This window comes from Ahaetulla prasina, chromosome 7 (assembly GCF_028640845.1).
Source record: "Ahaetulla prasina isolate Xishuangbanna chromosome 7, ASM2864084v1, whole genome shotgun sequence".
Taxonomy (NCBI): Eukaryota; Metazoa; Chordata; class Lepidosauria; order Squamata; family Colubridae; genus Ahaetulla; species Ahaetulla prasina.
The window spans coordinates 34555941-34577183 of NC_080545.1; the positions used below are offsets into that span (position 1 = coordinate 34555941).

Sequence of the window (21243 nt, forward strand, 5' to 3'; positions counted from 1 at the left end):
TGGAGGCATCCTGACAACTGGACATGTCTTCCCAGTCAGTGTCTGTTCTACAGACTGCTGTCTGTAGAATCCCGGGAGAGCCTCCAAATTGTGGGATTCATTGTCTACTTTTAAAATAAACAATCACCACTAGCCAAAACTCCCAAAAGAAAACAATGGTAATTTTATTTAGTACTTTGCAAAGAGGGTGCATCATGCACACACAGGTACAGTGGACACACCTTAAATCATCAATATACTTTCTTTATGTTCCCTATCACCATCACAAATTTACCTCCCACCTTTTCCTCATTGGTTCAGGCCGTGACAACCTATCAGAAGCGCCCAAAGTGAATATATTATTCACCACCTCTAATTATATCTCCCATTATTCAAATTCTATTGCCTCTTGCCCTTATTTAAAAATTACCTTCTATGGTACTGGTTCCTAGGGATTGTCTCTAGAGTAACTATTGTATCAGCAAATTCTGATTAAGACCGGTTTTTAGTGTAGCAGGGGCCTCTGATCCTAGCTCCTACATGAGATTAGAAATATACAATTTATTTTCTTCACAGGGTAGCATGTCTTCTAGAGTTTCTATAAAAACAATAGGCTCTGCTCTGTTTCCCACAATAGACAATCAGTTCACACCCAAATTGATAGTTTTATTTCTGTCCTCAGTAAAAATAAATATCTATTTGTTTATTTTAGAATTCAAAATAGTTACTCTAAAACTAGCAGAGTTTAATATTACTTGGCTATGTGGCCTTACAAAAGAACCTTCTTGCTCCCTGAGACTAATCAAAACAGCTTGAAAACTACAGCCCTGTTTGCTAAAGTAGAAGCTGCATGCTCCGTTTATAGTGTCAACCAATAACAAATTAAAAGTGGGAGATACACACTGAATTATGTTTATCTCAGCACTGTCAACATGTGTAATTTTAGGACTATGTTAATCCTCAAATCAACAGACTTAATTCAGCCGTGAAGCTCTCCTGTTTTACCATATAAAGATGGTTTCTACTGTTGGTATTTACTAATAAAAATATGATTCAATACTATAAAAGCACACAAATCAAGATCAAGACTCCTTTTAACATTACTTATTTGAAACGTCTTTTTTAATTTTGGTTGTCTGAATAGTTATAACTATCCTGTTAGAAAAAGTGTTCATGACTTAATGAAGAGGCAGAGACTTCACGGATCATAAAAACTGTTTTCAAAATGGAAGCTTAAAGTATGTTTGTTTATTAAAAAGCTGAAATCCAAAGGGGATTTTCAATAAAAGTGTAGTCTCCTCATTCAAGGACTAATAAAAGTCTATACTCATTATATATTTCAAGACAAAAGACGGAGTTTTTTAGCATTTGATATAACACTTCAGATTCCCAACCTAAAAAAATCTGGGGAACTGTGGAAATGAAGCCATTTAAATAATCTTTATCTGTTTACAAAATGTTTCCATATATTTGAAATGTACACTATATATGCTATATGTGGCCCTACTGTTTTCTCCCCTCCCTACTGGTTTTAAAATATCTTATTTCAATAATAAAAAGTAATTTAAATGTATGCAGATAGTCATAGACAATTGTCACCATTGCAATAATATTTTAAGAGGTTTCTATACCTTTTTCTTCATATAATAAATAGGAGGGAAGTCATCTCAAGCTCAGTATCTGACACCCCAAGACATTAGTGAGTTTACCAAGACAAGTGACGACTAGTTGGTGGCATTTGAGGATATATTATTTTGAATTATTGCATTAACTAGACAGTTGAACACAACTGGTCTAAAACACTGTTTGTTAAACTTTTTTCCCCTCAAGACTCCTTCCCATTTTTAGGATCTTTTGTTTACATTGCTTATATTTATGAATATTTACCATGTTAAAAATTAAAACTGATGCATTTGCTGCTGCTACCGCATCACACAATTTTTTGATGGATTTTAATACTGTATTAGTTTCAACACAGGCTGGTGAATAATTTTGGTACAAACGATTTTCAACACCAGAATTGTGACATTCTTGCGCAACCTGCACCAGTCGTCCCAAAGCCCTGAAGCATCCTTTGCTCCTTATCTTACCACTGTCTCTCCTCTCTGGCACTGAAAATCCTGCCAAATTGCAGGCATGCTAAACCTCCATGTGCAGAAGGGAACGTTGTCTTACCTGAACGACCCTTCTTGGAGAGGGGAAAACGGCCGTCATTACAACAACAGGAATTCTCTGGGATAAATTGCAAAGAAACCTTGTTTTTCAATAAAGAAACAGTTCCAATAGTCCAATGCCCGCTGATACCAAGTGCCAATCTGTCCCTCCCAGCCACTCCCAATGAACAGTATGTATGCCTTTGGTCTGGATGGCAGGTTTCTGTAGTTCGGACTAATCCCTAGCTTGCTTGTATTAAATCCAAATGCTGATCTGACACTGATTGTATTAAAACAAAAATTTGCTGTCCTGCTTTGGGTTTCAATTATAGAGTTCCACATATAATTGCTATGGAAATTAGCAGTTTACTCGAGGTCAAGAGACAAGGAATTTAAACCAAAACACAAGCTCTGAAATGAATGTTGGACTTACCTGAATGTTCGTTCTATGTGCGCTGCGTGAGAGTCCAAGCAATGGGTATTAACTTCATCTGTCCTAATGTTCCCTTTGAATGCATCCAATTCATATAATTATTTCATGCTTATACTTATATATACTGTTGTGTTTGACAAATAAATAAATAAATAAATAAATAAATAAATAAATAAATAAATGAATGAATGAATGAATGAATGAATGAATGAATGAATGAATGAATGGATGGATGGATGGATGAATGAATGATTGGCCAGGGACTGAGATGAAATTTGTTTGGCCTCTCCTCCTGGCTAGGCTCCAGTTTTTTAATGAGGACCTGGATCTGGAGAGGCATAACCTGTAAAGTCCATCCACTCCTGTACCCTGGACCCCCCATGGAAACAGGAAGAGGTTGGACTCTCACGCAGTGCACATAGAAAAAATGTTCAGATAAGCCCAACATTCATTCTCCTGTGCGCTGCTTAGAGAGTCCAAGCAATGGGATATACCCAAGCTAAGTATCCCTAGGGTGGGAAACAGAGGGGTCCAGGGTCCCCTCAACTGGTTGAACCTGCTGTAAAACCCTTCTCCCGAATGCTGCCTCAGCTGAGGCAAATTTATCCAATTTGTAGTTCCTGATGAAGGGTGAGGGCAAAGCCCAAGTAGCTGCTGTGCAAATTTCCAGGATAGAAGCTTGTGTGGCCCAGGCCGCCATCGTGGCTGCACTCCTTGTTGAGTGCGCTGTGATATGGCCAGGTTGTGGTCTGGCCTGATGTTCATAGGCCAGAGCAATACATGCCTTAAGCCATCAACCGATTGTGGATGGAATCACCTTGGAGCCCATGGACCTGGGTTGAAATGAGACGAATAAGGATTCAGTCTTCCAGAATGTAGCTGTTCTTCTGATGTATTTACGCAGGGCCCTGCGTACATCTAAGGAGTGCCATCGTCATTTCCCGGGATGTTTGGGGTTCAGAAAAAAATCAGGTAAGATGACCTCCTGGGCCCTGTGAAACCAGGTATTGATTTTGGGCATGAATGTTGGATCCAGTGTAAGGATGACTCCGTTTGGATGAAAGATACACAAGTCTTTTTGTACAGAGGGGGCCGCCAGCTCAGAAATTTGCCTAGCAGATGTAACTGCGACGTGGAAGGCGACCTTGAAGGTCAATATCTTGAAACTGGCAGACCCTAAAGGCTCGAACGGAGGGGAAGTGAGAACCTGTAACACTAGTGACAAATCCCAAAAAGGGTATCTGTGTACAGGCGGCAGTTATAAATTGGATGCCCCTTTCAAGAAGCTAGGTAACCTCGGATGTTGTGAGAGGGTTGGCGCGCTCCCACAGGTCATGATACTAGCCAAGGCTGCCACCTGTCTGCGGAGAGTGTTTGTGGCGAGTCCTTTATCCAGCCCCTCTTGAAGGAAATCGAATATGTTTGGCATGGATGCTGATGTAGATGTGGTGCACCAGTGGCAAAAAGAGGTCCATGTGGCCTCATAAATGTGGTTTGTCAACAGACGGCGGAAAGCTTGAATGGTAGTGATGACTTTCTTAGAGAAATGAGCCTCCTTTAGGATCTCCCTTTCAAGTGCCAGGCAGCCAATTGGAGCTACTGAGGGTCCAGGTTGATGATAGCCCCCTGGCTGAGGGAGATCCTGTTTGGAGGTATCCTCCAGGGGCGAGATATGGATAGGTTCATGAGGTCCATGAACCAGACTCGTTGGGGCCAGTGAGGTACTATGAAAAGGACCTCTGCTTTTTCCTCCAGGACCTTTCTAATGACCCTCGGTATGAGAGGGGTTGGAGGGAAGCCATATAACGGGCCCTGGAGCCACAGGCAGCAAAGAGCATGCATTCATTGGGTAGCAAAGAGGTCTACACATGGTTGGCTGAATTTGTTGGACAGTTGGAGAAAGAGGTCAGGATGCAGTTGCCATTCGACCTGATTGATGGTTGTCCTGCTCAACCAATCCACTTGGGAGTTGGAGACCCCAGAGATGTGTTCTGCTTGTAGGGAAAGAAGATGTGTCTCCACCCACAGACCAATCTCCACTGCTTCACGCATCAGTGCCCTGGAACATGTGCCCCCTGATGGTTCATGTGATCCTTGGTCGTAACATTGTCCATCAACAACAGCACGTGGTAACCTGACAGGGACATTTGAAAATAATGAAGCATCAGGTGCGCTGCTCTCAATTCCAGCCAATTGATGTCGTTCAAAAGGTCGTCTGGAGACCATCGGCCCTGGGTCACTTGGGATTGCAGATGGGTGCCCCAGCCAAAGAGGCTGGCATCCATGGTCAGGACTAGGTGAGAGGGCTCCTTGAAGAAGCAGCCCTGTTCCCTGTTGCTGATGTCCACCACATTAAGGATCTGATCACCTTCTGGGAACCTTGATGTTGGTGTTGGTGTTGCTGAGACTGACTCTTTGTCTTGCTAATAGAAGACACTGGTAATCTCACCCAGGGCACTATTGCCAAGCATGGTATCATGGTGAACCCTTGTTCCTGGAGGACTTGGACCATGATCTGGAGGTCTCATCTTGCCTGCTGTGGGAATGATGACTGGATCAATATGTCATCCAAGTAACATTGTATTCTAATGGGTCTTGCCCGGAGGTGAGTCGCCACCATGTCCAACAGTTTTGTAAAGGTTGTGGGGGCAGAAGAGTGCCCTAATGGGAGGGTTCTATATTGGAAGTGGGCTCCTGTGTAGCAGAACCTGAGGAACCTTCTGTGAAATGGTCTGATGGGGCATGTAGATAGGCCTCCCTGAGATCTATTGATGTTATTTATTTTATTTATTTATTTATTTATTCGATTTTTATACCGCCCTTCTCCCGAAGGACTCAGGGCGGTGTACAGCCAAAAATAAAAACAAACAATACAATATACAATTTAAAATACAAATTAAAAAACTTATTTTATAATTGGCCTAAAAAAACTTTAAAATATATAAAACTAAAACCCCATTAAAATTAATAATAGATAATTTAAAATCAAAAATTTAAGCCAGCCCCGTGCGAATGAAAAGATGTGTCTTCAGTTCGCGGCGGAAGGTCCGAAGGTCAGGTATTTGGCGTAAACCCGGGGGAAGCTCGTTCCAGAGTGTGGGAGCCCCCACAGAGAAGGACCTTCCCCTGGGAGCCGCCAGCCGACATTGCTTGGCGGACGGCACCCTGAGAAGTCCCTCTCTGTGAGAGCGTACGGGTAGGTGGGAGGCATGCGGTAACAGCAGGCGGTCCCGTAAGTACCCAGGCCCTAAGCCATGGAGCGCTTTAAAGGTAGTGATCAAAACCTTAAAGTGCACTCAAAAGGCCACAGGTAGCCAGTGCAGTCTGCGCAGGAGCGGTGTTATATGGGAGCTACGCGTAGCTCCCTCTATCACCCGCGCAGCTGCATTCTGGACTAACTGAAGCCTCCGAGTGCACCTCAAGGGGAGCCCCATGTAGAGAGCATTACAATAATCCAAGCGAGAGGTAACGAGCGCATGAGTGACTGTGCACAAGGCATCCCGATCAAGGAAGGGGCGCAACTGCCGAACCAGGTGAACCTGGTGGAAGGCCCTCCTGGAGACGGCCGTCAAATGATCTTCAAATGACAGCCGTTCATCCAGGAGGACACCTAAGTTGCGCACCCTATCCTTTGGGGCCAATAACTCGCCTCCAACAGTCAGCCGCGGCTGCAGCTGACTGAATCGGGGTGCCGGCATCCACAGCCACTCCGTCTTGGAGGGATTAAGCTTGAGCCTTTCTCCCCATCCAGACCCTGTTAAGAGATCCTCCTGCCTGATGCAACCCAGGATGAAATGCAGATATTGCATCTTAAAGCGTTTGTACTTTATGTGTACATTTAGCTTCTTTAGATCTAATATGGATCTGGTTCTGCCTCATTTCTTTTGAACCAAGAAGAGAATTGAATAGAAGCCGAGACTCTGCTGTTGTCATGGTACTGATTCTATGGCTTGAATGGCCAGATGTTGGATCTCGGCTTCCATCTGAGATCGCTTGGTGGTGTCTCCTGAAACTGAGCAGTGGATGAACCGTCTTGGAGGGTTGGAGAACTCTAGAGTGAGTCCGAGTCGTACTGTTTGTAATGCCCAGGCATTGGTGGTTGTGGCCTGCCATTGGCTGGCAAAGCTCCCAAAACGGTCGCCTATGGGACTCGACTGGGCAGTCATTTAGTCTGATAGTAAGGTCAGTTGCCGGCTCCACGGAAGGGATGTCTAGATTGTGTTTGTCTGGAGGTGACATTAGATACTAATGCCTAAGCCATAAAGGATGCCTGGAGGCGACATTAGATACTAAGGCTTGTGAGGCAAATTTTGTCGCATTGAGGGTTGCGTCAGTGGAATCGTCAGCTGTACAATCAGCTTATTGATATCTTGATGCAGCCTCGTGTCTTCTGTAGATACACGGGCCTGAATTTGGCAAAGCCAAATTAGGGAAGTCCTGGTGAAGAAGGATGCCGCAGTGGTAGATCAAATTGCCCAGGCAGTGACGTGGTGGGCTTTATGGGCTGATAGTTCTGCCCTTCTGTCTTCGGTTTTGGCAGCTTGGCCAAGGGAGCTTTTATGGTTGGAAGTTTCAGAATCTCCTCAAGCTTCTGTTCCACAGTATACATTTTCCAGTGGTGAAATGTAAAAATTGTTACTACTGGTTCTGTGGGCTTGGCTTGGTGGTAGGGGTAATGTGATTGGGTGGGCGTGGCCAACTTTTTTTTTACTTTTAAAAGCATTTTTTCTACAACCTCTTCAGCCAAAGAGGTTGTAAAAAATGCTTTTAAAAGGCTCTGATGATCCCAGCTGAGTTGCCTGATCGTCAGAGGCTTTTGTTTTCTTTTAAAAGCATTTTTTCTACCGAAGGCTCTGACGATCAGGCAACTCAGCTGGGATTGTCAAAGTCTTTTAAAAGCATTTTTAAAAAAACTTCTTCGGCCAAAGAGATTGTAGAAAAAAATGCTTTTAAAAGGCTCCTCTGGCGATCCCAGCTGAGCTGTGTGATCATCAGAGGCTTTTTTTTTTTACTTTTAAAAGCATTTTTTCTACAACCTCTTCAGCCAAAGAGGTTGTAAAAAATGCTTTTAAAAGGCTCTGATGATCCCAGCTGAGTTGCCTGATCGTCAGAGGCTTTTGTTTTCTTTTAAAAGCATTTTTTCTACCGAAGGCTCTGACGATCAGGCAACTCAGCTAGGATTGTCAAAGTCTTTTAAAAGCATTTTTAAAAAAACTTCTTCGGCCAAAGAGATTGTAGGAAAAAATGCTTTTAAAAGGCTCCTCTGGCGATCCCAGCTGAGCTGTGTGATCATCAGAGGCTTTTTTTTTTTTACTTTTAAAAGCATTTTTTTGGCCAAAGAAAAAATGCTTTTAAAAGTAAAAAAAACCACCCTTTTATGATCGTGTGGCTCAGCTGGGCATGGTGGGGGGGGCAGGGATTTTTGCTATCAGTTCTCCGAACCACCCACCACCATCGCTACTGGAACAGGCAATCCGGTCTGAACCGGGAGCATTTCATTCCTGACATTTTCCTCTCCATTCCACTGGGGGCCGGAACAGTCCTAGGCTGATTCCACTATCTTGGTATTACATCGACAAAGAGCTTGGGGGATGGAATAACCTCCTGTTGTGAGACAGGCTCTGCGAAGAGAAGTGCACTAGGGTCCTGAGGGTCTGCAGATCCCTCAGTATGCTCACTGATTACTCCCATATTGCTGGTTGTTTTTGCCTTCAATAGTAAGGTCTTAAACAAGTTGTGGCAAAAAAGCCCAGTGACTGCTGGCTTGTCCAGGATGATGCCCTCATCCTCAGAGAGATTATAATCTGCTAGATCTTCCTCACCCATGAGCAAAATGCCGCAGTGATGGGAGGGTAATGGAGATTGGGGATCCTAGAGATATTCCCTGTCAAAGCATTTGGTGGGCTGTAAGTCCAGTGAACTGGGGGAACCCAATGGTAAGGGGGCCACAAATACCCCTCCGAAGAAGGGCTGTGTCAATGCCTTTTGAAATGGTCTGCGCAATCATGCTGCACAGTTCTTGTGACAAAGTTGGCATCTGGCCCTCCTCCGGGCGGAGCCCCACCGTGGTAGGAGTGAAGGTAACAGAGGGACGGATGACTTGTGATAAGAGGTGAGCCCCAGTTCAATGGAAATTGAGCCTGTTGGGGAATCCCTTTTCCCTGCATAGGCAGATGGTTGAGAAACCTGCATTCCCTTAAGGAATCTACAAATAGTAGGATGCTGAGATAGAGATGAAAAAGAACCACAAGTCAGAACCATAGACAAGGCTGCCACTTGTCGCCTAAAAGCCTCACAATCACACCAGGAACAAAAGGCCGTCCAAGTAGCTGAGTAAATACGTTCCGTAGAAGGACATCTGGAAGCTTGGATGGTTCTGATGACTCTGGCGGACAAACAGTTCCTTCTTAGAGCATGCCGCTCAATCTCCAAATGGTCAGTTGAAGCCACTGAGGATCCGGATGCTTCAACTCCCCTTGGCTGAGCGAAACCAGTTTCTGAGGAATCCTCCAGGGGGTCGCCACTGACAGAGCCTTGAAATCGGCGAATCATGGCCAACAAGGCCAGTGAGGAGCTACCAGCATGACCTCAGCCCATTCCTCAAGGATCTTGCGCACCACCCACGGAATCAAGGGAAGAGAAGGAAATGCATATAGGACTGCAGCCATGGACTGCGAAGAGCATGTACCCCCTCCGCCCAATGAGCCGGGAAGCGGGTGTAAAATCGCGGTAGCTGCGTATTCTGAGGGGATGCGAATAAGTCTACCTGTGGAAGGCCGAAATGGCATGTTAGATCTTTGAACAGTGAAGAATGCAGTCACCACTCGTGTGGTTCACAGCTGATCAACTCAACTAATCCACTTGAACGTTGGATGCCCCCGAGATGTGTTCCACTGTCAGGAACAAGAGATGGTGTTCTGCCCAGAGTCCGAGTCTCTTGGCTTCCAACATCAGACCCCGTGATCTGGTATTGCCTTGTCGATTGATGTGCGCCTTTATGGCTACACTGTTGGTGAGAACCAGCACGTGGTTGCCCAAGACCACCTGTTGAAAGTGATGAAGAGCCAAGTACACTGCTCTGAGTTCCAGCCAATTGATATTTCATTTTTGACCATGTACCTACCATCTGCCCTGCGTCATCAGAGATTGTATGTGAGCTCCCCATCCAAGAAGACAGGCGTCAATTGTCAAAACTAGATGGTGAGGTTCATGAAACAGGCGTCCCTTGGAAACAGCTGGAGACCTCCACCAGGAGAGGGCTCTGCTTACTTTGGGAGTGACCCTGGCTGGAGACTTGCCTCTTCCCTCCTTCTGAAAGGGCAAGAGAAACCATTGGTCTCTGGCATGTAAGTGAGCCCAAGGAGTGACATGAATGGCTAATATCGTTTTGCCCAGAAGAGTGGACAATAATGCTAAGGGAATTGGCCGTTCACTCTTAACCTTACCTACTAACTCCTTAAGATTGTTCAGTCACTCTTGGGACAAATAAACTCTACACTCTAAGGAATCTATTATTGTCCCCAAATGAACTAAACGTGTCAAAGGCCTGAACTGGCTCTTTTCTTCATTAACAGAGAAGCCGTGGGCCATCAAACAACAAACAGTAACTTGTAAATCTTTAAATGCCATATTCTTTGAAGACGATCGAATTAAAATATTGTCCAGATAACATTGAACCCGGACAGGGATAGCCCTGAGATGTGCTGCTAACACCGCTAGTACCTTAATAAAGATATGAGGGGCAGAAGACAAGCCCAAGGGCATTGCCCTGTACTGGTAATGACAACCCCCATAAAAAAATTGAAGAAATTGGCGATGAGACCGACAAATAGGAATATGTAAGTAGGCCTCAGTGTGATCTATAGATGTGAGGAAGTTGCCCTTCCTTATGCCAGTCAAGATCAATTGGAAAGAATGCATCTTGAACCGTTTGTACACAATGTAAGGATTCGATCATTTGAGGTCAAGAATTGGTCTACCCCCCCCCCCCGAGGCCTTAGGAACCAGAAATAACAGGGAATAGAAACACAGTCCTGCCTGATCCTCAGGCACCTTCTGGATAGCTCTAATGTCCAAAAGGTGCTGCACAGCCAAATCCATGAGGACCTTCTTGTGTTTGTTTTTAGAAACAGGACAAGGAATAAAGTACCTCGGAGGAGTGGAAATAAATTCCAGGGAGAGACCATATCTTACCGTATCCCTTGCCAGCAAACAGCGCTAACCTGCCATCGATGGGAGGAGCAGACTCACTCTTAACTCTGGCGATGGAATGACTGACTTCCTCCTCCTCGAAAGGGCCGCTTGCCTGCAAAGGATCTACCACATAATGTCCTGTCCTGATACCCTCGCTGCTGAGATCTGAAGGATTCCTGGGAACGGAAACGTCCCGAACCCCAATCTGATCCGCAACCAGATGACCTGCGGAAAAAGGGGGAAAAATGAAAATCAGTTTTATGTTGGGATGAAGGCAAAATCTTTCTTTTGTCCTTTGTTTCCACCAACAAGGGATCCAATGAAGATCCAAACAGCTTGTTTCCAGTAAAAGGAGTCCACACCAAATGCCACTTGTGATGGGTATCCGCTTGCCAATGTCTCAGCCGAACTAAGTGACGAGCTGCCACTGCTAATGCCATAGATTTGGAGGCAAAGCGGGCTGAATTCAGAGTGGCATCCGCTGAAAATTGGACAGCTGCTATAAGTTTGTTAAGATCCTGTTGGATCCTGGTATCCTCTGACGACAACTTGTCCTGTAGCTGCCGCAACCAAAATAAGGTTGTTTGACTGAAAAAGGATACCGTGGTCGCAGCTCGGATAGACCAGGCTGCCCCTTGATGAACACGCTGAAGGACAAGATCGGAGCACCTCTCCTCTGTACGTAGACCTTCTTCTGGTACACCTGGGATGGCTGAGTTTGGCAATAAAGCAGCGATAGGATCATCCACTGTACGAACCTGAAGCAAATTGGCCAAATCAACTGCAACATTAAAGAAACATTTATCCGAAGACAAAGGAGATGGCACAGCCCCCGGGGAAGTCCATTGCCGTTGGATTACATCCAAAAACAAGTGTGGTGCAGGAATAGTGTCCACTGGTTTAGCAGGTTCTGAAAACAGCGGATTACGTTGCTCAAGGGATGAAGAAGTAGCTGTGTCTTCCCCAGCCAAAGATCCAAGCTGAGCTGCATTACAAGCTTTAAAGAGTAAGGACTTGAAAATCGCCGGGGGAAATAGATCAGTAAATGCTGGTTGTTCTGGAGAAATCCCCTCATCCTCAGAAAAATCAGGATCTTGATTATCACCCCCTTCAAGGAAAGAACGGCAACTCCCTTGAGATTGAAGAGACCCCAAACCCTGTAGGGACAAATCCTCCTCTTGATAATAGTGTCCAGAGGACTCAGAAACAACAGACATCTCAGAAGAGTTTTGATGCAACTGATGAAATCCAGCTGTCACGGTTCCAGAAAAACCTCTTCTGCATAAAAAAACCTCAGAAGCCATTGTTTTCCGGAGTTCTTTACTAGCATGAGGAAACTGGCACACGATGAGTGAAATTCCAAAACTGAACTTCTGGATTCTTTTCCTAGTTATACAAACCCCAAGAGTCCCACCCCCCTAACCCCTTTGCTGGTCACATGGTCCCACGTTCTCCCAGTTCATTTGAATATCTTCCCGCAACTCCTCCTGCAGATGTGAACACCATCCGACCTTGACCGCTTGAAGAATGTTACCATACCCCTCAACCCCCCTTCTTCCCCTCAGGGGAAAATGTGGCAGCGTCTGGAACCCTAAGGCCTAGTATGGTTTCCAGGCCTGACACCAGCAGCCAATGATTGTTGTACAGCTTTGGCAATCAGAAGTTGAAAATTATCAGGTAACACCAATTCCTGATGTTGTGTAGGCGCAGGAACAGGGCGCTCTTCTTGCTGTGCAGGAACTTCTTCTGTAACCAGAATTTGCTCAGAAAATTCAGCACCGGCAGAAGGAGGAGCCGGAGAACCCGCGAGTCCCCACAAGGCAGTTGTAGAAATAGCAATAGGACAATCTCGCAAGGAAACCTGGTCTAGAATAACCCCAGGATCAGGTTCTTGAGGAGGAGGCTGACTGGAATAATAAGCTTTCCTGAGGCACGTGCCTCAGTAGCAACAGGGCTGCTGCCTTTGTCACAAAGCCTTTGTAATGTTTGATGTCTACACTGTTCATCACATGTAGAAGACTTAAAGACATTATTAGACTTGTGCTGAGAATGAGATGCCTTACTACTTGAAATTTCATGTCGAGGAGTTGAATGTGGAATGGTTCCAGAACCGCCTACCACCACTGCCTTGATAGCCACCCTGGCTGCTGCCACTTCTGTAGCTTTACGGCCACGTTTGGACTTGTTCTGAGCCTTAGGCATGGCCTTGTTCTGAGCCTTAGCCTTAGGCATGGCGCTGCAGACAATTAAAATAAAATATAGTTCCAATAAGGAATATTATAATAAAATCAGGAGGAGAAAACACTCCTCTTTAGCCAGTCAGTAAAATCGATCGATCAATCGATAGATAGATAGAGTGTATATATGTGTGTGTGTGTGTGTGTGTGTGTGTGTGTGTGTGTGTGTATCTATCTATCTATCTATCTATCATCTATCTATCTATCTATCTCTTTGGTTATTCGGGTTTTCTCCCGCGTAAAATTGGAACTTCCAATTTTACATGGGAGAAAACCTGAATAACCAAAGACCTACATACAAACACCCGCGAAAACCTCAGAAAACATATATATATATATATATCAGAGGTGAAATGCTCCCGGATTGGACTGGCTTGCGCGATCCAGTAGAGATGGCGGCTATATCAGGGGTGAAATGCTCCCGGATCGGACTGGCTCGCACAATCCGGTAGAGATGGCGGCTGCTGGTTTGGAGGACCGGTAGGAAAAATCCCTAGCCCCGCCCCCCTGCTTCTGCTGAGCCACAACATCAGCAGAGGGTTTGTTTTTTTTACTTTTAAAAGAAGGTTTTGCTTCAGCTGAAACCTGCCTTTAAAAGTTAAAAAAAGCCTTTGAGGATCCCACCCCTCAGCTGATATCGGCAGCCTTTAAACTTTTTAAAAAAAAAATTTAAAGGCTACTCTGGGGATTTCACCCGAGTTCCTCATCAGCAGAACCTTAAAAAACATGTTTTCTGTAGAAAACATGTAGAAAAACTCCTTTTAAAAGAGTCTAAGACATTTACCTGATTACTGATCGACCTCAAGGCTTTTCTCACAGCCGGAAAGCCCCAGTTTCGCTTTTAGCACCAGACTGAACTAATCTAAACTTAGCTAATCTATTTCACCACTGAGTGATTAATGCTGTCTGGCTGAGGAACTCTGGGAATTGAAGTCCACAAAAATAAAATAAAATAAAATAAAATAAAATAAAATAAAATAAAATAAAATAAAATAAAATAAAATAAAATAAAATAAAATAAAATAAATAAAATAAAATAAAATAAAATAAAATAAAATAATAAAATATTTGTTCAGCTTTCTGAGATTTGGTGTGTTTCTGTAGTGTTTCACTCTAACTACACAAACACACAAAATCTCAGAAAGCTGTATGTGGTATTTTGTGTGTGTGTGTGTGTGTCAGTTATGTGTGTGTGAAGTGTGAAAGTTGGTTTTTGAGCTTTTTGTGGCTGTGTGAAGTGTGAAGTGCAGCTGCTTTTACATTGTGTGTGAATCAGTTGTGTTGTGTTGTGTATGTGTAAAGTGTGAAAGTTGGTTTTTGGTACCTTATTGTTTTTTTATACTTTGTTTATTATTTTTATTATTTATTGTTATTGGCCACACCCACCCAGTCATCTGAGCACCAAGCCACGCCCACCAATTAAGCCACGCCCACAGAACTGGTAGGGAAAATTTTTAGATTTCACCCCTGATATATATAGGTCTTGGCATTTTCGGGTCTTTTCCTGTGTAAGGTTGAGAGTATCTTAGCGACATTTTGACGAGGTCTCACTCATCATCTTCAGGCTGGCGTCTTCGGCTTCGTGCTTCTTGAGAATTCCAAAGGGGATCAAGTTAAAATGATCAGCTCTGTGGCAATATAAATGACCTATTGCAAGGCAAAACTTTTCAGTGGAGAAACAAAGCTCCTAAATGAATCACCATTACAGAAATAGTCATACAGACTAAATACAGCTAGTAAATTCGCCTTGTAAAAACCCAGGAGCCTGTAAATTCCATTGGGCTGAACAATCCAGGCAATTGAATAACTTAAGTCCTGGAAACACGTTACTGTCTTAAAATGGCGCTGCCATATTGTGGAGCGCGAGACTCCTTCTTCATGACCACCATAAACATGGCAGTTCTGCCAGAAACACACAACCTTAGGTTGCAAACCCTAGTCAGCTTAGAAAGTTTCCAAATCGTAAATGTGAATTTAGGAAAGCTCAGGCTATTATTTTGTTACTGGCCATCCACTCTGAACTTGAAGCTCCGATCAGCAAACCTCTGATTCATTCTTTAAAATAAACAAAATGGCCGTCCGAGTAGCCTGATTAGAGCATGAAGCTCCTCCAGCACTAAAACTTGCAAATAAAAAAATGATCCAAAAACATTAGCTCCAGCCCCAATGGAGCGCAAGACTCCTTAAAAACAGCATAATAGCTTGCAATCAACTAATTATTCTTTAAGAAACCTTAAGGGTAAAAGGGCTGGAACATTTTGAATTATAGAAACCCCAAAGGAGTAAATGAAGGAAATTTGCCACTACTAACCGGTAGGACAGTAGTACTTACATACACACACTTAAAAACTATAGAAGAATTAGAAGTAACAATAACCACAACCAAATTTCAGGAGAGTTGCTCCCATACATCTGTCCAGTATGAGGGACTGAGTCAAAAGCTGGAGGACAACTGGCTAGGAGGGCGGGACCAAACAAATCTTCATACTCAGTCCTCCAATCTGAATGGATGAGAACACCCATGCCTGGCTGCTGTCTCCACCAATATGGAGAATTAATTAGACAACTGCATTAGCTTCTGTATTACTATCAGCAAGCTATGTGCTAATATTTGGCGGGATGTGTGTTTGAGTCAGTCTTGATTCCTGGTAGCTATTTGGACAAATAGCCTGCAGGGTCTATATTCAAAATACTTAAAAGCTTGGAGTCCTAACTGGAGGCAATGACACCTCTCCCACCACCATGCAGATCATATTAGCTCCCTCCCTATCATCATTTATTGTATCATTTATACAAATTAAATAATAATAATAATAATAATAATAATAATAATAATAATAATAATAATAATAATAATAATAATAATAATAATAATAATAATCTAGCTATAATTTTATCTTGATTGGGATTTTTATTTTTATGAGTTGAGTAGAATAGAGCACAGTACAGTACAGTACCGTAAAATGAATAGAATAGAATAGAATAGAATAGAATAGAATAGAATAGAATAGAATAGAATAGAATAGAAAAGAATAGAACAGAACAGAACAGAACAGAACAGAATAGGGAATAGGGAATAAGGAATAAGGAATAAGGAATAAGAAGTAGCTTTATTTGGCCAAGTATGATTAGAGACACAAGGACTTTGTCTCCAATATATAAGCTCCAATATATATTAGCGTACATACAAAACAATAGAATAATAGACATAAGACAGTACTGTGGGAATTAGATGTACAGCAGAGTAATGGCATGAGGGGAAAAATTATGTCTAGTTGGCATGCAATGCCCTCTAGCAGCATCCCAAAGGGAGGAGTTGAAACAGTTTATGTTCAGGATATGATGGGTCTGTAGATATTTTCGCAGCCCTCCTTCTGATCCCTCCAATATACATGCCCTCAATGGAAGGTGGGCTGATTGCAATTGTTTTTTCTGCAGTCCTAACTATCTATTGCGGTCTGTAACTTTCCTGTTTGGTTATGTACCAAACCAGACAGTTATAGAAGCACAGGGCTCAATAATTCCTTTGTAGAACTGTATCAACAGCTCCTGGGGCAGTCTAAGCTTTCTGTGTCAACGCAGAAGAACATTCTTTGTTGTACTATTTTAATGATAGTTCTAATTTTAGGGACCCATTTCAAGAGATTATAGAACCCCCCCAAAAAATTGAACGAGTCTACTGTAGATACTGTGCTTTCTAATATAGTAAGAGGTTGTTGAACAGGAGAGCTCCTCCTAAAATCTACTCTCATCTCCTTTTTTGCAGCCTTTGCCATTGTAAATTAGCCTTTGATTTAACTCCAAGGGAAACGCCGTAGGAAAAATCTAATAATAGTATCCCAATAAAGGATTACTTCTTATCACTCCAGTCCTTTCACTCCAACTTCACATTGAGAGTCAGATGTTCCCCATGGGAACTTCTCTCTGGAGCTGTTACCACTCAAAGAGAGGTCAGGCAGAAAGATATTCTAACCTTTTACTTTTTAACTTATATATTAGCTCAATAATTCAAGCCCTCTCTCTCCCATAACCATCTTCCTGAATTAGCAGATTGAATATTTCCAATTCTGTCTCTCAGTTGGAAATGAGAAGGGCACAGAGGTTTAGGAACTCTAACAACTGAAGTCTTAGTATCTGCACAAAGTTATCGTACAATTCATAACTGACATATTAATAGCAATGCTACTGAATAAATGTGCAGTTATAAATTACTTCCACTGCTGTTCCAGGCATCAATGTTTGTATTATCTGGTGTTACTTAGCATAGGTCTTCGGCTAACCTGAGATTTTTCATTAGAAAGAAGCTTATTTTATCCATGCAGCTTGCAAGGTTTTTGTAGTCCAGTAGTTTAACTTTTGGCTAAGCTCAATATGTATGTCCTTGTGGAAACAGTTAAATAGAATCTTTGAGCCATAACCTCCTTGATTGTTTACAGGGAATCTGGACAATTTTTCCAAGCCATCCTTGGCAGAGAGCCTGATGTCTATTTGTTGCTCCTTTTATCCAACTATTACTTGAATATATGCTTCTGGGTTTCCAGGATATACTCACACATTCATTTCTATTTGTTTTTATCTGAATCTGACTGCTGGCCTGGCTTAATAATGCTTACTTTAATTTCAAACTTAAAATAACATATAACATATTCCCATACTCACAAACACAAACATACATGTCCATGATGGCGAACCTATGGCACATGTGCCAGAAGTGACACACAGAGCCGTTTTTCAAGGCATGCGAGCTGTCGCCCAACTCACCTGAAGCTGCACATGTGCGCGCACACCCCTAACTGGGGTTTGGGCCTCTAATGCGCATGTACGCAATTCAGGGGAACCCAACTGGTCTTCAGAACACTCCTGCGCATATGCACGTGTTTCCGCATGCACACAAGAGTACTGGCACACAACGCACATATGTGTAGACAGCACTCGCATGTGTGCATTGTGGGTGCGAAAACCACACACATGCAAATGGTGCAATTGCGGGCACAGCGCACCAACGAAAGCTGTGTGCATGCACAGATGATATGGTTGCACATGCAGCACACGGTGGGGGCGGGTAAAAGCTGTGTGCATGCCCAGATGGTGCGATTGCATGCACAATGCATGGGAGTGGAGCCATGCATTACCACGGATGACACGCATGCGCTCAAAGTGCGCGAAGCACAGACCTATTCAGCACTCAGTGAGTAAAATATTGATATATTGACCATCAATTGTGTTGTAAATGTTGTACCTTGATGAACGTATCTTTTCTTTTATGTACACTGAAAACATATGCACCAAGACAAATTCCTTGTGTGTCCAATCACACTTGGCCAATAAAATTCTATTCTATTCTATTCTAAAAGTTTCCCTGCCACTGGTATATGTGCTCACATATTCTTTCTATTCATATAACTGCTCAAAGCTAAAACACCGACTTCACTGCCAAGTCATTGCTACAGACAGCTGCTATTATTATTTATTTTATGTGAAATTTTTTCAAACTCATTTCTACTCTCATGTATGAATATGAAATATTTGACTAGCCAGATCTCTCGTCCACAAAATTAATGAATTAGAGCTGCAGATGGCAGCAAACAGGCTTCTCTGTGAAAGCTGTGCGATGATTGTATCGGAGACCTGGCTACATCAATCTGTATCTGATGCTGATGCCGTGTTACTTACCGCTTCAACAGAAATAGAGACTCTGGTAAGAGCAAGGGAGCCAATGTTAGCATTTATTTATTTATTTATTTATTTATTTAATCATATTTTTATATCGCCCTATCTCCCAGGGGACTCAGGGCGGTTTACAGCCAAGTAAAACATACATATAAGTACAAGTTAAAACCCCAATTTAAAAAACTTATTAAATACGGCCGAATATTAAAACCACAATAAAATAATAAAACCCCATTAAAACCAAATTTAAAATTTAAAATTCTAGTCCAGTCCTGCGCAGATAAATAGATGTGTCTTAAGCTCATGCGAAAGGTTCAAGGACAGGAAGTTGGCGAAGTCCTGGGGAACATGGGTCGCAGAGGGGGGGAGCCCCCACAGAAAAGGCCCTTCCCCTGGGCGTCGCCAGCCGGCACTGCCTGGCTGACGGCACCCTGAGGAGTCCCTCCCTGTGAGAGCGCACGGGTCGGTGGGAGGCAATCGGTGGCAGTAGACGGTCCCATAAGTAACCCGGCCCAATGCCATGGAGCGCTTTGAAGATAGTTACCAAAACCTTGAAGCGCACCCGAAAGGCCACAGGTAGCCAGTGCAGTCTGCGCAGGAGAGGTGTCACATGGGAGCCACGAGGGGCTCCCTCTATCACCCGCGCAGCCGCATTCTGGACCAACTGGAATGGCACTTTCTAAGCTATATGACATCATCTCCAGGCAGCAGCAAACTTATCCAGAGTGCGCTCTTGTCGTGGCTGGGGATTTCAACCAAGCGTGCCTGAAGACAGTTCTCCCTAAGTTTATGCAGTATGTGCAGTTCTCCACCAGAGGGAAGAACGCTTTAGACCGTGTGTACTCCAACCTGAAACAGGCATACAGAGCAATCCCCCTCTTCCACCAGGATACATCCAACCATATCTCACTCCTGTTATGCCCGAAGTATGTCCCTCTCAGGAAAAGAACCCAGCCACCCATGAAAATGGTTAAAACCTGGCCAGAGGGCACTCTCAGTCAGCTGCAGGACTGTTTTGAAACCACTGAGTGGAGTGTGTTTGAACATCAAGACCTGCATGAATATACTGAAGCCATACTCTCTTACATCAAAGTCTGCACTGACAATATAACAGCAGACATGTGCATCAGAGTCTATGGGAATTGTAAACCCTGGATGACTGCCAAGGTAAGGATGCTTCTGAGAACCTGGGATTCTGCCTTTAAGGCAGGGGACAGTAAGAGGCCAGGGCAAACCTTAGAAGAGGCATTAAGATGGCAAAACAACAAGACAAACACAAGGTGGAGAACCATTTAGCAGACAACAACCCGAAGCAAGTGTGGCAGGGACTGCAGCACCTAACTAATAAGGGCAACACAAGGAACACGGTCAATGCTGATGCCTCGTTGGTAGAGGAATTGAACACCTTCTTCGCCCACTACGAAGTGGCCACTGCCACCAGGATCGAAGTGGCCATCACTGCTGCTGGAATCGAAGATACCCCACTGCCAGAATTCAAAGTGCCGGCCGCCCGCCGCTGTCCCATAAGACTGCTACCCCCCCACCGCTGCTGGCAAAAGGACTGGAATTTCCAATACCACCGCCCTCCATCACCGCTGTTGCTGCTCATCACCACCCTTGTCTGCAAACACAAGCACAGCAGGAAACTCCACTTTGAATTTTGAATTTCCCGCCGAAGAGATCTAGATTACCAGGGTGAGTCTCTTAAATTACCTCCATCCTCCCACCACCTCCTTCTCTACTACATCCAACATCCGCCATCACCATCATCACTGCTTTCGCCCATCTTCATCTCCCCACCACTTCCTTCTCTGCTAACTCCAACATCCGCCATCACTACCGACCACGCTACCTCCATCATCAACATCCCCACGAACTCAAACATCACAGCCTTAAAAACGTTTTATATTAGAGAGAAAAGGTGTGAAAGAGAAAAATTAAAGGAGAGAAAGTAAGAGAAAGATACTACTTCACTGAATTTGGTCCATCCTATATCTATCCATCCTCCATCTTTCTAACACTGCCATCTTGTGGAAAGAGAGAGTCAATCTACCTTACCATCTATTAACATTAGTATAATTACAGCAAAATTAACAGTAAAATACTAACAGAATATCAACCATGCCAAGCAGAAATTCCAACAAAAATACAAAACGCTCTCGATCAATAAATGCCACTGCAAATAATGACCAATACGAATCAAAATTATGTCATAACTGTAATAACCCTATATCTCATAATACACAAAACATGGATACATCTATAAAATCTCAACAAAATATCATTGAATCTATTCAAGCTAACTTAGACAAAACTATCACTAACTCTATTCTAACAAACATAGAAAAAACTGTCATTAACAACATTCAAACAAACCTAGAAAAAACTATCATTAACACCATTCAAACAAACTTAGAAAAAAATTACTAGCACACCTTGATGCACACCTTGATGCACGTTTCACAAACCTTGAAAATAAAATTATAGCACAAATAAAGGGAAACACAACTGATCAAAAACATTTCCCAATTCAACAAACATTGCCTTGTACACAAACTAAACCACAAACATCTACCAA

The 21243-nt window shown here is 43.3% G+C and overlaps 1 protein-coding gene across 1 annotated transcript in view; it reads right to left on the reverse strand.

The window, feature by feature from the left end:
* Window positions 1-21243, reverse strand: part of FOXP2 (forkhead box P2) — a 1142483-nt gene that overhangs the window by 1010394 nt on the left and 110846 nt on the right. Inside the window, exon 3 of the mRNA XM_058190721.1 lies at window positions 10759-10983. The gene's annotated coding sequence lies outside the window, so the exon portion shown is untranslated. The remainder of the gene's footprint in view (window positions 1-10758; window positions 10984-21243) is intronic.